We start from the raw sequence: 19,965 nt of genomic DNA, 5'->3' as shown, positions 1-19,965 counted from the left end.
TATGCTGTAATACACAACGAACTGTGGTCGATTTTAGTACTATATCGTTATCATCTGTATTAGACGCATGAGTACTTTTACTCTGATTACTGATGTAGTCAAACAAAGCCTGGATAAGTATATGTGACAGGATGGTCGAATCAGGGACAGAACTTATTAGAACAATTTAACACTGAGTACAATATTTACAAGTTTATTTACACAAATGAATATTTACAATGAAAAGAAAATAATTAATTAATAAATAGAAAGGAGGAAATTGTTGAGCTCAATGTCTATAAGAGTTTGCAGTTAAAGATGTCTGAGTTCGAAATCTCTAATAAATTTTCACAGTGACGTTTAACAGATATTTCAGTTTCCAATTACAAGCACGTAAAAGAATAAGACAACTTAAAATACTGACCCATCAATCGCGAAGAAGTTGACCCCATTCAGGCTCCCCGTATCTGGTGTTTGTCACTGAGCTACAACCATGGAACGTAGATCCTCAGCTCTGGGAAATCACATCCAGGCGAGATGAATAAACCACGGGTAGATCACTTCCGGGTTGTGACATCACCAGGAAATATCTCGTCTGGTGGAAGAAGCTAAAATATATAACATAAGGTAAGCACCACAGCAAATTGCTATGTCGGGTACAGCATACCCCCGCAGCTCCCATAAATAATACGTGCTGGGGTAATATAAAGTATACATGTACGTGCTATTAAGTTTATACGTCACTTGAATAAAATACGTCACTTTGTACTTCTATCAATTCACAAGTTAATTACTTACTAGACTCACTAAAGTTACAGTATGATAAAGATATGAGAAGATAATGATGAAAAATTCCTTTTACAGACAAGAGGATAATTAACTGCAGCTATTATTTACAACAACAAATGAACGTAATGCAATACAAATAAACATACTGCAATAGCCGGTAGGAACGATAACTCTGTATTATTGACTACTATGTAAAAAACGGACACATGATAGTTATGCAACATTTAAAAAGTTTACTAAATGAAATCACAATTCAAAAATAATACACAAATCTAACAAATAAACTTCTTACCTCGATCGAGCAAAATTAATTTCTATAAAGAATAGAATAAAATGACACTCTGTCAGTCGGTAATGTGGTATGCACTAAGCATATCTAGACGTGTCAATTTATATGGTTATGCCCCGCCAAATATTGTTTTTTTGCACGTGAATCACGACAGAGCCGTGAACTCGATTATTTACCCGCGAAAGCAAATTGGACAATTTAAGGCCCGTTATAGTGGTTTGGGGGATAAAACATAAATTTCTGAAGTTTAAATATTATCAACTTCCTTATTACTGAACCGAATTTAATGAATTTAACATAGAAATCTAAGGTATCAGATGCAGAAAATCACGAAAGCTATTCTAAGCGTGAAATCTGACATTTACCTCAATAACTAAAAATATTACAAAAAAGATGACGCAATACCTACACTATAGATACAATTTGTGACAGCATAACTCCCAAAAGTATGCAAGGACATTTATTCAAACTGCATACAAAGACAGAGAACCTTAAGATACAGTACAGTGTCAATGAACCATAAGTCTGCCATTCTTCGTTTTAAAATTATGTCCCTTTGCTATATGATACAATGCTTCTCTGGAACTAACTGTAAAACAAATGAAGGGATTAAGTTGATATTTTATACAATGATAGAAGACATTATGAGGATGTAAGCTGACCAAGAACCATAACTCTGTCGAGCCACATTTTATAATTATCTCCCTTTATTATACTTTATTATGCTTGTCCAGAGCATTACAAATTATCCAAGGGATTTTTTGAAACTTTACACAATGAAAGGCAACATTATTATAAAGTTAAGCATCTAAAAACTATAAAGCCGCCTTGTTTACTTTTCAAAATATCTCCCATTATAATATGTATAAAAGTTCATAACTTGTCTGATGTATAACACAAAAAGTTTGCAAGGGAATTTATTAAAACTGCACAAAAAGCCAGAGTACCTTAATTGGCACTGCGGTGTCAAGGAACCATAACTCCACCTTCATTTTAGAATTACCGCCCTTGGTTATATTTTATGCTTCTCTGGAAAAGTTTGTAATTCATGCGACAATAGAAGACCTCTCAATTACTGCAGTTTTCATTTGCAGTGAAATATAGCATAATCAACATGATATGTATGAAATTGTTTGCTTCTTCCCCATCCTCTCTGCTGTCCACCAGATTGTGTGTACTGTCTTGTTTGTTCCACTCCAATATTATTCATTATACTGACAAAACAAGGTGCTGTCCAACTGACAACCATGATCTGCAATGAGTCCCTTACTGTCAGCACTTTCAGTGCTTTGATTAGATATGTTATGAATATCTAATAAGGGAAAATCTAGAGTCAAGATCTATCCCGTGTAAGGCGTCCAATAACGTCAGCATCCTCTCATAACATTGCTGTTGGAGCAGCCGTATATCAGAAATCTCGAGATACACAGTTTCTAAAATAACTGCACCAGTTGGCATTTCATCGGGAAGTGTTCATAAACGTCTGACTAAACAATGAAATAAGCGAAGGTGGGTACCTTATCTGCAAAGTGTGCAATGTTGCAAAAATTTCTAAAAATCTGTAAAAAATGCAGACGAAAGGAGGCTTAATGAACTTCTCACAGGAGATAAAACATGGGTCAAGGGCGGTTAATCAACAATCAGTTAGAAAACATTACGTTAAACTTATCCCACAAACTGCTTTACCTGATATCTTACCTATTCATGACAATGCATCTGCACACAAGAGCAGGTCAAGCAATTGCTTGACTACAAATTCGCCTTTTTCTCTCTTTCCTTTGCTGAGAAAATGCCGACTGAGCGTCGCTAAAAGTGCAGAAGCGTCCTTAATAGCGCAATGAATACCAAGGACAGACTTCTCTGCGTCTTTCAGGTCACAGGCAGGATGAAAAAAAAATTCTGAGTTCCCCTTGTACAACTTGTTGAAATTGACCTTTCAACAAACTTATGATCCGATCAGATTGCGATTTTTAACACACGCACGCTCGTACCGCTTATCGTCGTCATCTGATTACCTAGAAATAGGGTCAGTAATTTGGTCGAAAATGTGTTTACGTCGTGCAATCGAAAGAAGTCTAAAGTAAACTAATATCCAATCCCATTTGTTCGCAAATTCGTGTAGAACGAATGCTTTAATCACACGTTTTTACTGCCACAATACATTGAAAAAAAGTGTAGGAAAATGTGATGTTCTATAAAGATACGTAACAACACATTAATTTGGTGAGGCCTGAATATTTTCAAACAAAAGATTAGGACATTGTCTACGTGCTAGGGAAAAGAACATAGCTTCTTTTTCTTTTGTAGGATTAAATGTAACCATTCTGATATTTTTCTAAGGTTGTAATTTAGAGAAAGTTCAATTTCGTGTGTATCGGAAGATGAAGGGGCTTGAGAACTGTCGTGTCGTACTCATAAGTGAGTCTGCAATGACGTTAACGTATATCAGGAAAAGAAGAGGACCTACATGTAACACCGAGCCTTGGGGAACGTCAGCTTTAAGCTCTTTAGAGTCTGAGTTAGAGGTGTAAACGAAAACATTTTGACTGCGATTTGAAAGATGGTGAGTAATCGAGTCAATCAGTTTGCCCGAAAAGCCATGTTGCCTAAGTTTAAAAATGAAACCCTTATGCTAAACTCTATCAAAGGTTGTTGATACATCACAGAAGACAATGCATGTTGCCCTTTCCACATTTAAAGGATATGCAAAGGGGGGTCCCAGTTAGGTGTCTGCGCAAAATGTTTTTTGATTTTATTTATACTTTATGGTAATATACCTACATGTATTAAGTTTCATTAACAAGTGTTACTGTTACCAGTTTTGACTTACTTTTATAGATATTCACATTTAAAGTGGGTGGGGTAATCTGACATGTGACCAGCCAGGAACACAATTTCTGTTATTTTTTTTTAAAAATGGTTCTAACTTTTTACCTGAAACTTTCATGATAAAATAACTATGCAATGGACATTCACACAACACGTTGCATTTTAAATTGTACTGAATACTTTTTTCAGCACAGAGCCACAAAGTGGTCTAATCAAATTTACTGATTTTCAATTGACGAACTTCACCCAAAAGCTAAAACATTTTTTATTAGTTGAGATATTAAGGTGTTATTTTCAGCAGATATTGTAAACTAAATAAACATAAAAATGACAGTATACCTCTTGTTACAAAAGCGGTCACTGATTTAAATGGGAAACATATGAAACTGGTGATAACTAATGATGCAAAGCCTCACAGCCGCTCTCCTAGAAGTTAAGTCATTACCTATTGGAAAATAAAATCACGTCATTGATCAAGGAGAGAGACCACACGGCTATTTCGGGCGCTGTGACTGTTGATGACAAATTTCAAGCTTTATACAAGAGAGATAAACCATTCATACACATAACAAGATAACTTAATGGTTGTTCCCTTTAGGCAATGTCGCTACTGGCGGAATAAATATTGATGTAGTATAAAGTGGAGAATAGAGTGGAGAATACCCGTAGAGATATAAAATGTATTATAATTCTTATTTGATATTCAGTCTTACCAGGAGTTGTGGCTGTAATTACGGCAGCTATTTTGCTTATACAAATGGGATAAATCATTCATACACATAACAAGATATCTTTCCGGTTACTCCTTAGAAAGTGCGTAAATATTGGAGAAAACCCATTGAGATACATTTATTATAACTATTATTATCGTAAGTTTATCTCAAGATCGTAATAACTGAGCTCTTCTTGAAAAGCATAAAGTCAGTATTTATTAACTATAATTGTAATAACTGAGATGAACGCCTCTATTATATACAGACATAATCCCTTGGCATTTTCATTAAAAGATTGTTTGTACGACAGCTTCAAAATTCAGGTGTATCACTTTCTAGAAACAGCTCCAACTATTATCAGAATGTTTTCTAATGAAGCAGCGAAGTTTTTACCTGTGACAATGGCTGTTCACATATTTGTTGGAGATTGATACATATTTAACTATAGGTAGACTGCATGTGATTACGGATTAGCCGTTCTACTGATACACGTAAAGGAACTTCATGCATTAATCATGATTTAATTCATTACACTTACGCGCAATACTTATTAAAACTATTGATATATGTATTTGACAACATATGGCAATTAAAAAATCATACCAATGTACCTAAAATCTTCAAAAGACGGACCAAAGCACATATAAACTGTTTACTCCAATTAATTGTACTCAAGAGATAAAGATCGTTATATTTTTGACTGATCGATATCCCCATCCTACGGTGCCCCTAAAGTGACATGTTACACTCTTTTTTTCCACTTAAGTAATGTGAGACTTTTTTTATTTCGTTTAAACGAAATGATTTCGTTTAAACGAAATAAGGATTTCGTTTAAACGAAATAAGTATTTCGTTGAAAAGAAATCATTTCGTTTTAAAAAAATAACTATTTCGTTTTAACGAAATAACTATTTCGTTTAAACGAAATCATTTCGTTTTAACGAAATAAGTTTAAATGAAATCATTTCGTTTGAACGAAATAACTATTTCGTTCAAACGAAATGTTATTTCGTTTAAACGAAATCATTTCGTTTGCACGAAATAACTATTTCGTTTAAACGAAATCATTTCGTTTAAACGAAATAACATTTCGTTTAAACGAAATAACATTTCGTTCAAACGAAATCATTTCGTTTTAACGAAATAACTATTTCGTTTAAACGAAATCATTTCGTTTTAACGAAATAACATTTCGTAAAAACGAAATGATTTCGTTTAAACGAAATAAATGTTATGATTTCGTTTAAATTTATTTCGTTAAAACGAAATGATTTCGTTTAAACGAAATAGTTATTTCGTTAAAACGAAATCATTTCGTTTAAACGAAATAAAAAAAAGGCTCACATTACCTAAGTGGAAAAAAAGTGTGTAACATGTCACTTTAGGGGCACCGTACCATCCTCAGTTTCTGGTTGAGATCTTTAGGTAGACAACGTGAAATATCAGAATGTAATATCGGTCTAGCCGAGATCTCCTTATCTAGATTATAAACTGTGGAAAGCGTGCGGGTATACGAGTACAGTACTTTATAACGCGATTACAGTGATGTATATACTATATTGCAAAATGTTATACTAGAGAATGATTAAAAATGCAAATAATAGTAAATAACGATTGAAGCTAAATGGTCAAAGGTACTAAAAATGGTGATATATATAAAGTATTGCAAATAAATGGATGGAATTAACTTGTGCCGTCTGCTAGGATTTACCGAAGACAGGTGATATCAAATCGACATGTAACTACACTTATCAGCTTATTGAAGTTATTCATTCACTATATTGTTAATCATAACACAGTAGGTCAGAAAGTAGTGCATGTACACTTTTGTTGATAAACATTGATGATGTAATAGTTCAAAAAGCACCTTTTTAAAACGGGTTTATCCTCCTGTATAACTTCACTGACATGTCTTTTATGTGAATATCACGGTTTGAAATCGGCATCGAGGCTTTGTCTTAGAAAGCTTCTTAATGCGTGCAGGCAGGTAGCAGGAACGCGCGGCATTTAGCTGATTTTGAAATCAAAATGTCAAATATGATGTTCAATGTACTAATCCCCAATGATAACGTGATTCCCGCCGAAACGCGAGGACGAGTCCATATCATGATAACTGATAAAATAACAATTCATAATCATTGCACATTAATTGACAATTAAATATTAGTATTTGTTTCATTTTGACTATCCACTAAGTATGCGGCAACATAGCTCAGTCGGGTAAAAAGCAGATAGCAATAACATTAAATATAAGCAACTTCTTTTGTGAGTTCGAATCCTAATCAGGATATTTTTTTCAGATTTTTCTGTTTGTTTGTTTTACTTATTCCTTTTTATTTTTGATCCCATAGTGTCGTTTCTGTATTTGATGGTTTGTGTTTGCATATAATTATATGTCTTTATATAACATAATATTATGTTCATTATTCGCTTAAGTGCTGCATTTAATTAATGTCATCTTTGATATGAAGCTAAACCTTTCTAATCTGCCATATCGGCTTTAGATATTTCTCTGTCGTGTTGTCACAGAGCATATGAAGGAATCTAAATTTTTTATGCAAAAATGAAATAAAAATTAAATGTCGATGCTGAGTTTTGAACCCACACGACAAAAGAACTGTTTAACATGGACAGTACGCTTTACCGCTGTGCTAATTTTTAATTGGAACTAAAACTAGAAATATTTAGATTTTAACATGTTAGAAAAATGTTGATTTCCCTGTGTTCCATTTTAATCTATTTATAGTCATGTTTGTAAATATCAAGTTATCGTTGGGGCATAGTACCAAATACTTTCTACATTTTCCGCTCTATTATCAAATCAAGGCACTTCTAAAGTCAAATTGAAAACTTTGATCCATCGGAACTCGGTTTGTAATCTTAAACATGCTTAGAAAACACCGCCATTTTAACACAAACCGGTGTCCATATTGTTTCAAAGAATAGTGAAAAGAAAATGGGATAGGGTTCTGTTAAAACGGGAAATGTACCGTTAGTGTAGGCTATAAACCAGATGAGTGTGCACTTTTTAGGAGAGTTTTAAATTTGCATGATTCTAGCGTATTGTATCATAATATTACAATTTTGATGTAGAACCCATCGCTGCATGAACCATTTTACAAAATTTACTATAATAGACCGATTTTTAGGAAACTTTACCAGTGGAGATTTTCATTGTACTTTTCATAACTTTTTATTTTTTGCTCAATTCTAAATATATTTTGTACAAATATTTGTCTTTAAAATGCGGACGCGACACATATTTGTTTGGTGTTTGTTGCAAAATTATTGGAGCGTGTCGAACTTTATTGATTTAAGCAATTCTGCATGTAAAACATGTAAACATTAACTTAATTTGTAAACAATTCATATAAAGATTAAGGTTGGAGCCGTGCCAACTAGAATTAACACAAAAAATGGATAAAATGTCAATGTACGCATAAGAAGATTGATCTCAAACTTTTTTAGTTGACAATTTCATTGCAATTTTTTTCGTACAATGTTCAGAAGCTTATGACAAAAACAACTGGACCGTGACAAATTGTATTTATTGCAAGTATGCACGTATTCATTTGTAAATATTGACAAATACTATAAACAAATCATGCAGATGATAGCCAATAAGACGTTTATATGAAATAAGGCAAAGTGTCAAAGCGAGCTTTACGACTTTGTTACTACTCGAAATGCGCAGATTCTTGAGAAAGTGTTCAAATAAGGAAAGAAGGTAGTAATTCGCCGTTTCTGCCTCTGTGGTCACACTGAACACTGACAGTAGTCTGTGTCAGTATACAGTGCTATTTTCTACGAAAGACCCGTACTGACATTTCAACTTCATTATTTCACGATTTCTGCTTCATGATTTCACGATTTCCACTTCATGAATTCACGAATTCACGATTTCTGCTTCCTGATTTCACAAATTCACGATTTCACGAAAAAACATAACGATTTCTTGATTTCACGATTTCCACTTCATGAATTCACGAATTCACGATTTCTGTTTCCTGATTTCACGATTTCCACTTCACGAATTCACAATTTCACGAAACAAAACTTCACAATTTCACGAATTCGAGATTTCTGGATTTCACGATTTCTTGATTAAACTTCACGATTTTACGATTTCTTGATTTCACTATTTCCACTTCATGAATTCACGATTTTACGATTTCACCATTAAACTTCACGATTTAAAAATATATAAGTATGTTTTATTATGCCCCCGTCATTTATGGTGACGAAGCATGTAAGCCTTGCAGTTGTCCGTCCGTCATTCCGTTATTCTGGAATCCGTCTTTCCGTCCATAGACACATTGGTTTCTGTTCATCTAACAGGGAATGCTTGCATGGACTGAATTTATATTTTGTATATATTTTCCATGCCTATAACGTAGTAAAACGTCTACACAGCAGGTGGCTATAGCTTACATGTGAATAAGATGCATCGCTTTTCATTTAATAGAACAAAGACGGGGAGCTTACTAAAACCGGAAAAAGGGACTGGAACAATTTTACAGTTAAAGCAATAATGCATTCTAAAAGTATTGTTTGTAAGTCTATTTCCTCATCAGTTGAGGCATTTTCGGCCAGTTTTCACTTTCAGTACCTTAACCTGGTTGTACAAATATATAACACGCCAGCTTACATGTAGCGAATATCACCCGCGGTTTTCGTGAATTCTTGAAGTGGAAATCGTGAATTCGTAAAATCGTGAAATTTAATGGTGAAATCGTGAAGTTTAATGGTGAATTCGTGAAATCGTGAATTCATGAAGTGGATATTGTGAAATTAATTCGTGAAATCGTGAATTCATGAAGTGGATATTGTGAAATTGTGAACTGGAAATCGTGAAATCGCGAAATCGTGAAGTTTTATCATGAAATCGTGAAATCGTGAATTCGTGAATTCATGAAGTGGAAATCGTGAAATCAGGAAGCAGAAATCGTGAATTCATGAAGTGGAAATAGTGAAATTTAATGGTGAAATCGTGAGGTTTAATGGTGAATTCGTGAAATCGTGAATTCATGAAGTGGATATTGTGAAATCGTGAACTGGAAATCGTGAAATCGCGAAATCGTGAAGTTTTATCATGAAATCGTGAATTCGTGAATTCATGAAGTGGAAATCGTGAAATCAGGAAGCAGAAATCGTGAATTCGTGAATTCATGAAGTGGAAATCGTGAAATCAGGAAGCACAAATCGTGAATTCATGAATTCAAGAAGTGGAAATTGTGAAATCATCAAGCAGAAAGCGTGAAATAATGAAGTTGAAATGTCACCATGGGTCTTTCGTAATTTTCCCGTCTAGTTAATGTATTTACATGCCAGATATAAAATGTACTTAAACTTGAAAATCTGTAGATGATTTAGAGCTACGTAACGTTATATTGTTCTATGTTTGTGTAGAACCTGCAGGGTAGAATGTAAGTGAATGTACGTTCATGCTGAAGTCTTCCTACGCAATATTATCGTTTTATCAAGTATCTCAGTCACGTGACCATGGCTTCACTTCATTATGGAAAACCCAATATTTTTTATTTACTGATTGTCTATAGATAGACTCTCAAGACGAGGGTTATCTCGCAAGAAATGTAACAGTTGTCATGCTGACAAGAAAAATACTTTGCATTGTAATTTTACATTGAAAATAGTAGCGGAGACATTCAGTACATTGTAACATATAAAGAAAAATTCAAACCGTTGCCATTTCTTACAGGTACGAAGATAGTTATTAGCTAGATATGTCCCTGAAGAGCCGTGGCATTTTTTTCCAATTTCATTCTAGAATATTTCTGTAAAAATGTTATCATTTTTCCATCTAGCTGGAAACTTTGATAAATAATTGATAAGTAAGTTTGAGCAACCGGATGACGTTACATCATTATCATTATTATTGTACCACATATATATAGCGCCCTTTCCATGATCAAAGACGCTTTACATAGCACAAACGAAGCCTAGCAAGGTGCAAAATTAATCGTCTGTGCTCTCTACTAGTACAAACACAAAGCGATCTGGCCAGCGGGACAGAGTGAGAAAAAGCCGCTAAATCCCCTAGAAGAGGCTTTAATAGACCAGTTTATGTTTTTTACGATATTGTATTTTGTTTCGTGTTTAGATCTGCTTACATCAAATTTAAAATGCTAGGTATCTTATTATCGTAATGTAATTTTAAATTGTTTTCTATAATAGTTCAATTACCATTTGTATTGAACATTAAATAGATGTTGTTTATGTAAAGCACTTTTGAACGTATTTTTATATGAAAAGAGTGCTATATAAATATGGTATATAATGGTATATAATAATAATAATAATGATAATAATAATAATAAAGGGAGAGAGAGAAACCCCTTTTTGATACAGGCTTGTCCGGTTAACTTAGCTTAGTTCTTTGCGAATAGACAATCTGGTTCTTTAAATGTGTTCGATACACACATAGCCGTCTTTGTACAGTCCTCTTACCGCACGTTTTCTCTTCACTGCACAAAAAAGAAACACTTTCTGCAAGACAGTTTTAGAATCCATCAAATGTATGAAAGTCGAGTAACGACTCGACGAGCTCTATGATAAATACGAAATTAAATGTATCTTTATGTCGAGTTCTGTGTATCTTTATCAGTTTGTTTTGTAAAGTTGTGCGCATACCAAAACAACACACACACTTTCAAAATTTTGCTATGATGTTTGAGGTGTGTGCCAGAATGACACAAAGAAACGTGTTGCCTAAACCACGCGCACGCCAATGCAACATCACGAAACACCCTAAAAGCCACCACAGATAAATCAATGACATCATTTACATATGACCACATACTGAAATTATCACGTATATCGCAGAATAATTGAAGACGAGTTTCAGATGTTATCTATAAAAGTTTTGTTTTCCCTCTAAACCAAACAGATACATTTGATAAAAATATCGTACCCGATTTGTCTATATACTCAGGTATTTTTGTAAATGGTTGTTTATTCAAATCATCTTCCTAGATGTAAATATTTCTTTGTCCATTTTAGGATTTCTGTTTACTGAAATCTCATTTTGATGTGTCCCATCAAGAAATGCCCGAGTCATATATACATATTGACGAAAATGATATCTCGACTTGACTTTTTTTTACACTGGCGCACGAAAGAGACATTGAGTTTTGGTTCCTGTGCGGTTGTAGAGTCAACGGTGACTCCTAAACATAGTCACACATTTCCCTCCAATCATTTCTCATATAAGCATTCAATTTTGTACTTTTGCTTGTGAATCACACAAAGTTTTACTAACAATTTCATAATCTGGCTTTAAAAACGTACCATTTTCTTGTGGAACTTAAGAACTTCTGAGCCCACTACCTGTTCTCCGATTTACCAGTCTAATATAGTAAACCTGTCAACCTAAGTTGCTCAAATTCATTTTTCTGAAATGACTTTTAAATGCATAATTTTGCCTCATTGAATTTTTCACATTTCTCTAAGAGGGTCCCGAACCACACTTTCTACTTTTACTCATATTACACAGACGAGTAGTCGTATGCGTACACTTTAACCTGATTTACTAAGGTTTTTTTTTGTCAGAGATGGTGTAAATGTCCCATTTATCTTCTATCAATTTAAAATTTTGCGGGGAGGACCATGAACCCCATCGCTATTTCTACTCTAGTTATGCAGCCGGGAAATGTGTACATTTCAACCTGTTTCTCTCAAACTCTTTATCAGAGATATCTTAAAATGCACCATTTAGTCTTTTATAATATCAAAATACTCTTGGGGAGGACCTTTGAAATCCAATATTTACTATATACCAATTGAATGTTTCTCATTGCAGAGTTGGTGCAGCCGTTCTGCGCCTGCGCGGAATTATTATCCATTGGAGCGCACGGCAAAATTACTCATTTTTTGCATGTCCGCACGCATTTAGAGTATCAAATGCATAATATACTGACTAGAGGTTAGGGTTAGTATCACCATGGTTACAAAATATATACTTTTAAGATATTTTCTTTCAAATTTAGTTAATCCGGTATATACCGGAGTCTGTAATATATCACAGGTGCACCAACTCTGTATTTAGTCACAGCCTTACTGTATACCAATTATGCAGACGACTAGTGCAAACTTTTTAACCTTATTTCCTCATATTTTTTCGAAGGTTGTTTAAAGTGTACAGCTTTGACCCCTAACACAACCCTCTATGTGTACTCTAATTAAGTGTGACATTTTGCTCAGATTTTTTTGTCTGAAATCGCTTGAAACTAACACAGTTGTATTGTATTGTGTCAAAACGTTTCAAGACCTCAACTTGGCTCCAATATTGCACACGAGTTGTGTGTACATTTCTAAAATGTTTTGTCGAGATTTTTTTTTTATCTGAAATAACTAAAAATACACCATTTTGTCTTGCAGAATTTCAAACAAAATCTCAGGATGGGCCCCTGTAACCCTGCATTAACATATGCTACATCTCCACGTGCCTTCTATGGTTGAAGAAAAAAATGTTCAAATTAACTGATGACTTGTAAAATCGTAGTTTGTACCTAAGCCCATATATGAAACAATATAGCGTAGTCGAACCCGTAATTGTATAGTTGCTAACAACAATTTCAGTTACAAGGTTTACTACAACTTTTATTCTTACTTCATGTTTACTCATACAAAATCAAAACAGAAAAAGATACCGAATCTTAGAACACAAATTTTTATAGCACATAGACTATATCTTGGGGTCTCACAATTAGATCTCGTCCAAAGGACTTACAGTAAAACATCTTTGATTGGCATTAAGTTATATTTTTTATCTACTTTGGTGGCATGGCAGATATTACACATCATGCACTAGCTAGAATATTGATTAGATCGACATCATATATACCACGTCCTAATAAACATATTGCTAAAGTTACGAATTATGAATTTAAACGCACGTGATAAAGCTTGAAAAATACAAGGATACTATTAATAAGGAACGTGATGTAGCACACATATAACATCTGTTGTTCACAACATTGCAAAAAGAATTCGTGACCCGGCAAATTGCCGGTTACATGTTTAACTTTAAGACAAAATTGAAATTTAATATATATATGTAATACATATACATTAAATGGACATTAAAAGTAAATAAAATCAAACACAAAACAATAATTCATAAACACATGATAATACAAATATGTAACTATGTTACAACTCTTTTTCCGAAAGAATTCTGCCTCCGTGTTTTTCAGGGCTTGTTACGGCACTGATGTTTTAATCATGTCAATTTTATAAAAGATAAGAGTAAAGGTCTTGCTTATCATTGTGCCACCCTTTTAAAAGTGCTAGACAATTTAATTTATAAGACACATTTATTGTACGTACCAATTGCTCCCAACTCCTATCACTTTGCGAAGGGCCGGGCGGATGTCGGTAACCGTTCATCTAACTTGCTCGTGGCTCACGAACCGGCCTTTTCGGAACGAGTCCCATGACAAACATCCCCCTTCGACCTTCTGATCCCGAGGAGGACGCCTTAACCACTGTGCAACGGTCACCGGTAAGTGTCGATATAAAAGACATGAAAATGTGAATAAATACAATGACCAATCCCCCTCCCACTCTTATCACCTGATGACTCGTTTTGTAGATTTCCTATGACAATCGTTTTCATATTAAGCCCAATATATGCATGCATGAAGACAAGGTTCTGACATGTTCATTTTTAACAAAACATTTTATACTTTGCGTTGCGGATACTAAAAGGCTATTTTTGTTTATGACATCTGACCTTGATCTGAAGTTTTAACTTGTTCTTGACCCTGAGAACAAATTGTTGGATATTTCTGAAGGAAAGAAAACTGAAATAACGGTGCTGAAGGCAAGAATCTGATATGTTGGAATATGGCAGATGGATACAAAACGTAGATATACAACACTATATCTGCTGATATCACATATGTATATAAGGATATGTGAGTGTGTGTATGATTTGCATGGGAGGTTGTTTTGTATGAAAATGTGTATGTTTGAGGGTGGGTGTGAGATTGATGTGAGATTTCAAGAAATTTCCTGATGTACATTAAACAAATGATAATATATGAGCATCATGATATAAAAATGAAAAACAATAGAAGCAGACATGTATTCGATATATAAAAGTATAGTTGGTAAAATTGTATATGTATTATGTAACGTTATTATTATTGTCTGTATGATGTATATGAAGGGAAAACAATAAATAATTAAAAAAAAAGAATCTGATATGTGTCGGACATTGACCGCCAAAGACAGTGTATAGAGACGGACAGACAGACAGATTGAAATACTGAAAGAAAGCTCGTAGAACACGAAATGCCTCACTCCACCCCTTGATGCATTCAGTATCTGCACAAAGAACAGTACCTACTGGGTCATTGTGCACTAAACGTTTGACGTACTGACATCAAATCAAAATAAAGGGTCATTTACCAGTCATAAATGACCTCTAGATCAAATCTGATTTTAGACCAAAGCATTATGTTGTTATCTGACAAAATATTTTAACTGTTCTGGGTCAATGTTTTACCTCTGATCTGTTGGTCATGATCAACCACCCTATTAAGTTTCGTTAATTTCGTGATTCTAATCCTAAGCGTTCTCAAGTTATCATTCGGAAACGCTTCAGCTGTTCCGGATCGCTGAGTACTTGACCTTTGACCTACTGGTCTCAAAATGAATAGGAGTCATTTATTGGTCATGATCAACCACCCGATAAAGTGTCGTGATTCTAGGCCTAAGGGTTCTTAAGTCATCGTCAAGAAACTGTTTGACTGTTCTGGATCCATGTGATCTTGACCTACTGATCTCAACATCGACAGAGATCATCTGCTGGTCGTGCCAAATCTACTTATCAACTTTCAAAATCCTATGCCAAATCATCCTTGAGATATCATCTGGAAACGGTATACCTGTTCTTCGTCAATTTGACCTTGACCTTTAACCTACTGACCCCAGTATCAGTAGTGGTCATCTGCTGGTCATGATCAACCTTTCTATTAAGTTTCGTGATTCTAGGTCCAAGCGTTTCCAAGTTATTGTCCAGAAACTGTTTAAATGTTCCGGGTCACTGTGACTTTAACCATTGACAAAGTGACCTTGACCTCAAAATCGATAGAGATCATTTGCTGGTCATGACCAACCTCCTTTTCGACTTTCATAAACCTATGCACAAGCATTCTTAAGTTATCATATGGAAACTGTAGTCCTGTTTTCGTCAATGTGATCTTGCTCTTTGACCTACTGACCTCAAAATCAAGAAAAGTCATCTGCTAGTCATGATCGACCTTTCTTTTAAGTTTCGTGATTCTAGAACCAAGCGTTTCCAAATTATCGTCAAGAAACTGTTTAATTATTCCCGGACACTGTGACCTTGACCTTTAACCTACTGACCTCAAAATCAATACAAATAAATTTACTGGTTATGACCAACTTCCATATCAAATTTTATGATCATAGGTTTAAGCGTTCTTGAGTTATCATTCGGAACCGATTGTATAACATATTAAAAGACCGACAGACAGACCGACCGACTTCTGAAAAACACTGAAATATACTCCTCCTTCTTAGAACGGGTGCATAAAAATAGGGTTTCACAACTAATTAACATGTCATTTACTACTTACAACATCGTTTTTTGAAAGATACTGTAAAATCACAAATTTTCGCGAGGGAATAATTTTCGCTATATTCGCGAATAGAATATTCTCGCGAAAATTTATCCTCGCTGAAATATTACCTTATATATGCATAAATTTTCACGAACGTTCATTGCAAAATAAACATGGCGGACCCAACTCTGCAGTCCGGATTACACGGACTTTATCGTAATGCACAAGGTAATGAATAAAACACTAACGAATGGGTTACAAAATGATTACGAACTTTATTTGCTCCGATAATCATCCAACAGAGCATCATAATGAATGCTATTACTTAGCGTAAATTCCACAGTTGTTGAATGCCTTAGCGAACTGATCTGCTGTTTTGCTCATTTTTTCAAAAACCATTTGGATCCATTTAGCATGAAGAGGCTTCACCGACGTTTGGGACTTTTCAGATTGTTTCAACCAACGTAACATCCGATTTATTTTAGCAAAAAATCTGCACAAGCAAACACACAGATACACTAAATTATAGAAAAAAGGAATAACAAACTAAAGTAAATGGTTAAATATTTTATTCTCATTTTCTGAGCACATCTCAGTCACCTACGATAAACGCACATAATGGCTATTGTACCACACAATAGACGACAGTTACAAACTATCAAAAAAGTAGTCGTGCGAATAATTGCACCCACCTTGGTAATTGTAAACAAAGATTCAATATCGGTAACATAACAACTGTTTTTGAACGTAACAGCTGAATTTGAACGGTTGAAGTAGGATAGCAAGCGGAGTCACCCACAGGTAATATGTATGTCGGGAAAATTATACCGAACGTGCTCCCCTCGCTAAAATTTTACCTCGCGAACTAGTTTTGTAATCGCTTTTCGCGAAATATGTGCTTCGCGAAAATTTCTGATTTTACAGTAGCTAAACACCATGTACCATTATAAGTGTTGTCCAATTTTTCTATAATTTTACAAATTAAAGGGCCGTAACTCTCATATATGCGTATCTATTTCAATTTTAGCCCCAAGACTGATTAATATTTTCACCCTTATAATTTACCATAAAACTCTTCTAAAAAAGTGCACAATTTGGCCATATTTTCAGCCTTATAGCCTACACTACGTAGCAGTGGTTCAGGTATTGCATTTATAAATGTTTATATTTATGTCTTCATTCCATTTACGATTATTCCACACTCGCCAAAACCAGTAACAGAGCTTACAAAGAGGTTAATTTTCATTTTTTAATTAGTTTTGGTCAAGTCATATATTTTCTGTAAGATTCTTTTCTTTAAAATGTCACCAAGAATGTCAAGTTATTTATAGAAATATGAACAAGTGGATGTCCCTGTATGTTCAAGCTCAAAACCAAGATAATGTTACAACAAGCGGTTATTTCAGCACGTATTTTTAGTTAATATTTGTCAAAGTTCATGTTATATTGATACGGCAGAATTGTTATAGGCTACACCAGCCTAGCAACAGTTCAGTCCAGCCATACAAAAAGGCTGTCTTCTCTCAATATTTCATGAACAGAAAAAAATCTGTAACATTCTGTAAAAATATACAGTGCAACCTCTCCAGAGCCGCCCTCTCCATAGCAAAAACCTCTCGACAACAGCATCATCAAAATTTCCCGTAGCTTAAATTTCAGTTTAACCTCTATAAAGCAACAACCTCTCAACAGAGATCAATATCTGCATCTCCAAAAGGGTGTTGCTCTGCTTCACTGTATATTCAAAACAGTATTGTCCGATAACTACCATAGTTATTAAATATCGTCTGAAAGGGGTTTTACTCAGTTTTCTTGGCAAGGTAAGATAAACAAGACATAGTTCCTTAAATGTTCACCTTATTTATCATGAAAATTTATCATGAAAAATATTCATTTTTTGTAGGAGTTATGGACAAATTGCATACATCAAGTGTAATTAAAAGTGTGGCTGGACATTCCGTCAGAATTCATTAAAATGTGTATTTTCCATTCAGTATTTTTGATAGGCAAAAATGAAACAAACGTACTATGACGTTCAGTCTTTGAAAGAGTTGTTTGAAAATGTTTCAGTCGGCAATATTTTGTCCTTTTTAAAGCCGATAGGCATTTATCACAACATCATATACTTTATTAATATATTTTGCAATATTATTGTTTGCCACTGATATTTTAAACCATTATATGTATATACATTTTACATAAATGTTTTAGACATGCTTTACAATTTACTTTTTAACGCTTTATAAGTTTATACATTTTTACAAAATTGTTTTTAGAGATGCATTTACGTTTTCAAAATACATGTACTTGTTTTCGGCGAAATACGACCTTTTTTGTGTCGATTTGCCGTAAAATCTAGCTCACTCACTCCTATTGTTGTAAACCCTGTTCTCTCTATGGTAATCAATTAAATGAAGTTGTTGATTTCTATATTTATTTACAGTATTAGAAATTCCAATCGTTAATGAAATATCTATACAAGTTGTGTTAATATGTTTTGAAAATTTTATGTGCCGCTGTATTAAACTAAGATCTGCCTGACTTTTCTCCTTACAAATGCATTCCGATACTTTGTTTTATCAGCCACTAGTTTTATGACAATTTCCTAAATGTAGTAATGATTAATGAATCTTTTGAAAGCACACAAACACGCACGCACACATGCTCACACTTTACCTCAGTCCTCACAAATACTTACATCAGATTTCAGATCATTTGTCGGACTAATGAGGACTCTGAATAAGGAAACACATTGCTTTACCCTAAACATGGTTATTCAGTCGTTTAACACGAAACGGAAAATTCATGAATTTATTATGTAACAAATTTGTCCGCATTTATTTTCGTATTTCTGTATACAGGGATAGAACATTAGGTTTGTTAAACTATTTCATGTTTATGTTATTACATTGTTTATGATATGTTTTGAAATGTATCTTGCGGACAGGTCTATGTGTATAAAGAACTTCCATTAGTTAAGTCATATTCAGTCGGAGAAATCTCAACTCTGGGTTTTATGATGTAATTATTCAGTTGAAATATTTCAATCTTGTAGGCGTGAGCCATGCAACATTTCTATATATTTAACCATGTATGTACATTACTGTCCTTAGTTGTTTTGTTTTTATTAGGTTTTACGTCGCACCGACACAACTATAGGTTATGTGGTGACTTTCCAGCTTTGGTGGTGGAGGAAGACCACAGGTGGCCCTACGTGCATTATTTCATCACGTCACGTGCGGGCATCTGGATAGAACCACCGATCTTCTGTAAGCCACCTTGATTGCTTCCTCACATTCAACGCCCCGAGTGCGGCTCGAAGCCACATCGGTGAGGGGCGAGTGATTTGATGTCAGCGACCTTAACCAATCGGCCACGGAGGCCCTTGTTGCACATACTGATTACATTAAACATACTCAGTTGACGGACATAATTCGGCGTCAAATTGATACTGGAATCAGATGATTTTTCAGATTTAAAAAATTGCGTTTCATGTCCATAGTTGATACTGTTAAAGCCTTAGTCTTGTGCTACGAACAAGAGGGCAAAATTAGCGCCAAGCCGCTAACCTGAAACTGACTATTTGACCTTGAATATATGTCTGGCACGCGGAATCATGGATAGTAATAACTTTGTTTGATATAAAAACATTTTTTTCTAACTTTATAACTCTGGCAGCCCCTAAAATCAGTCACGTGGAAGGACTTGAAATAGTCTTTCAAAAATAAAATAAATTTAATAATAATAATTTAAA

General features: G+C 34.4%; 1 protein-coding gene across 2 annotated transcripts in view; it reads left to right on the top strand.

Annotated features, from left to right (window-relative positions):
• The first annotated feature begins 6,111 nt into the window (after positions 1–6,111).
• Positions 6,112–19,965, top strand: part of LOC123524168 (interleukin-6 receptor subunit beta-like) — a 40,442-nt gene continuing 26,588 nt past the window's right edge. The window contains exon 1 of one of the 2 annotated variants that reach the window (XM_045302140.2): positions 6,112–6,319. The gene's annotated coding sequence lies outside the window, so the exon portion shown is untranslated. Of the gene's footprint in view, positions 6,338–19,965 lie in introns of both variants that reach the window. The other variant, XM_045302141.2, reaches the window with a different exon arrangement.

This window comes from Mercenaria mercenaria, chromosome 3, assembly GCF_021730395.1.
Source record: "Mercenaria mercenaria strain notata chromosome 3, MADL_Memer_1, whole genome shotgun sequence".
NCBI lineage: Eukaryota > Metazoa > Mollusca > Bivalvia > Venerida > Veneridae > Mercenaria > Mercenaria mercenaria.
This window is presented reverse-complemented; position numbering and strand designations above follow the sequence as displayed.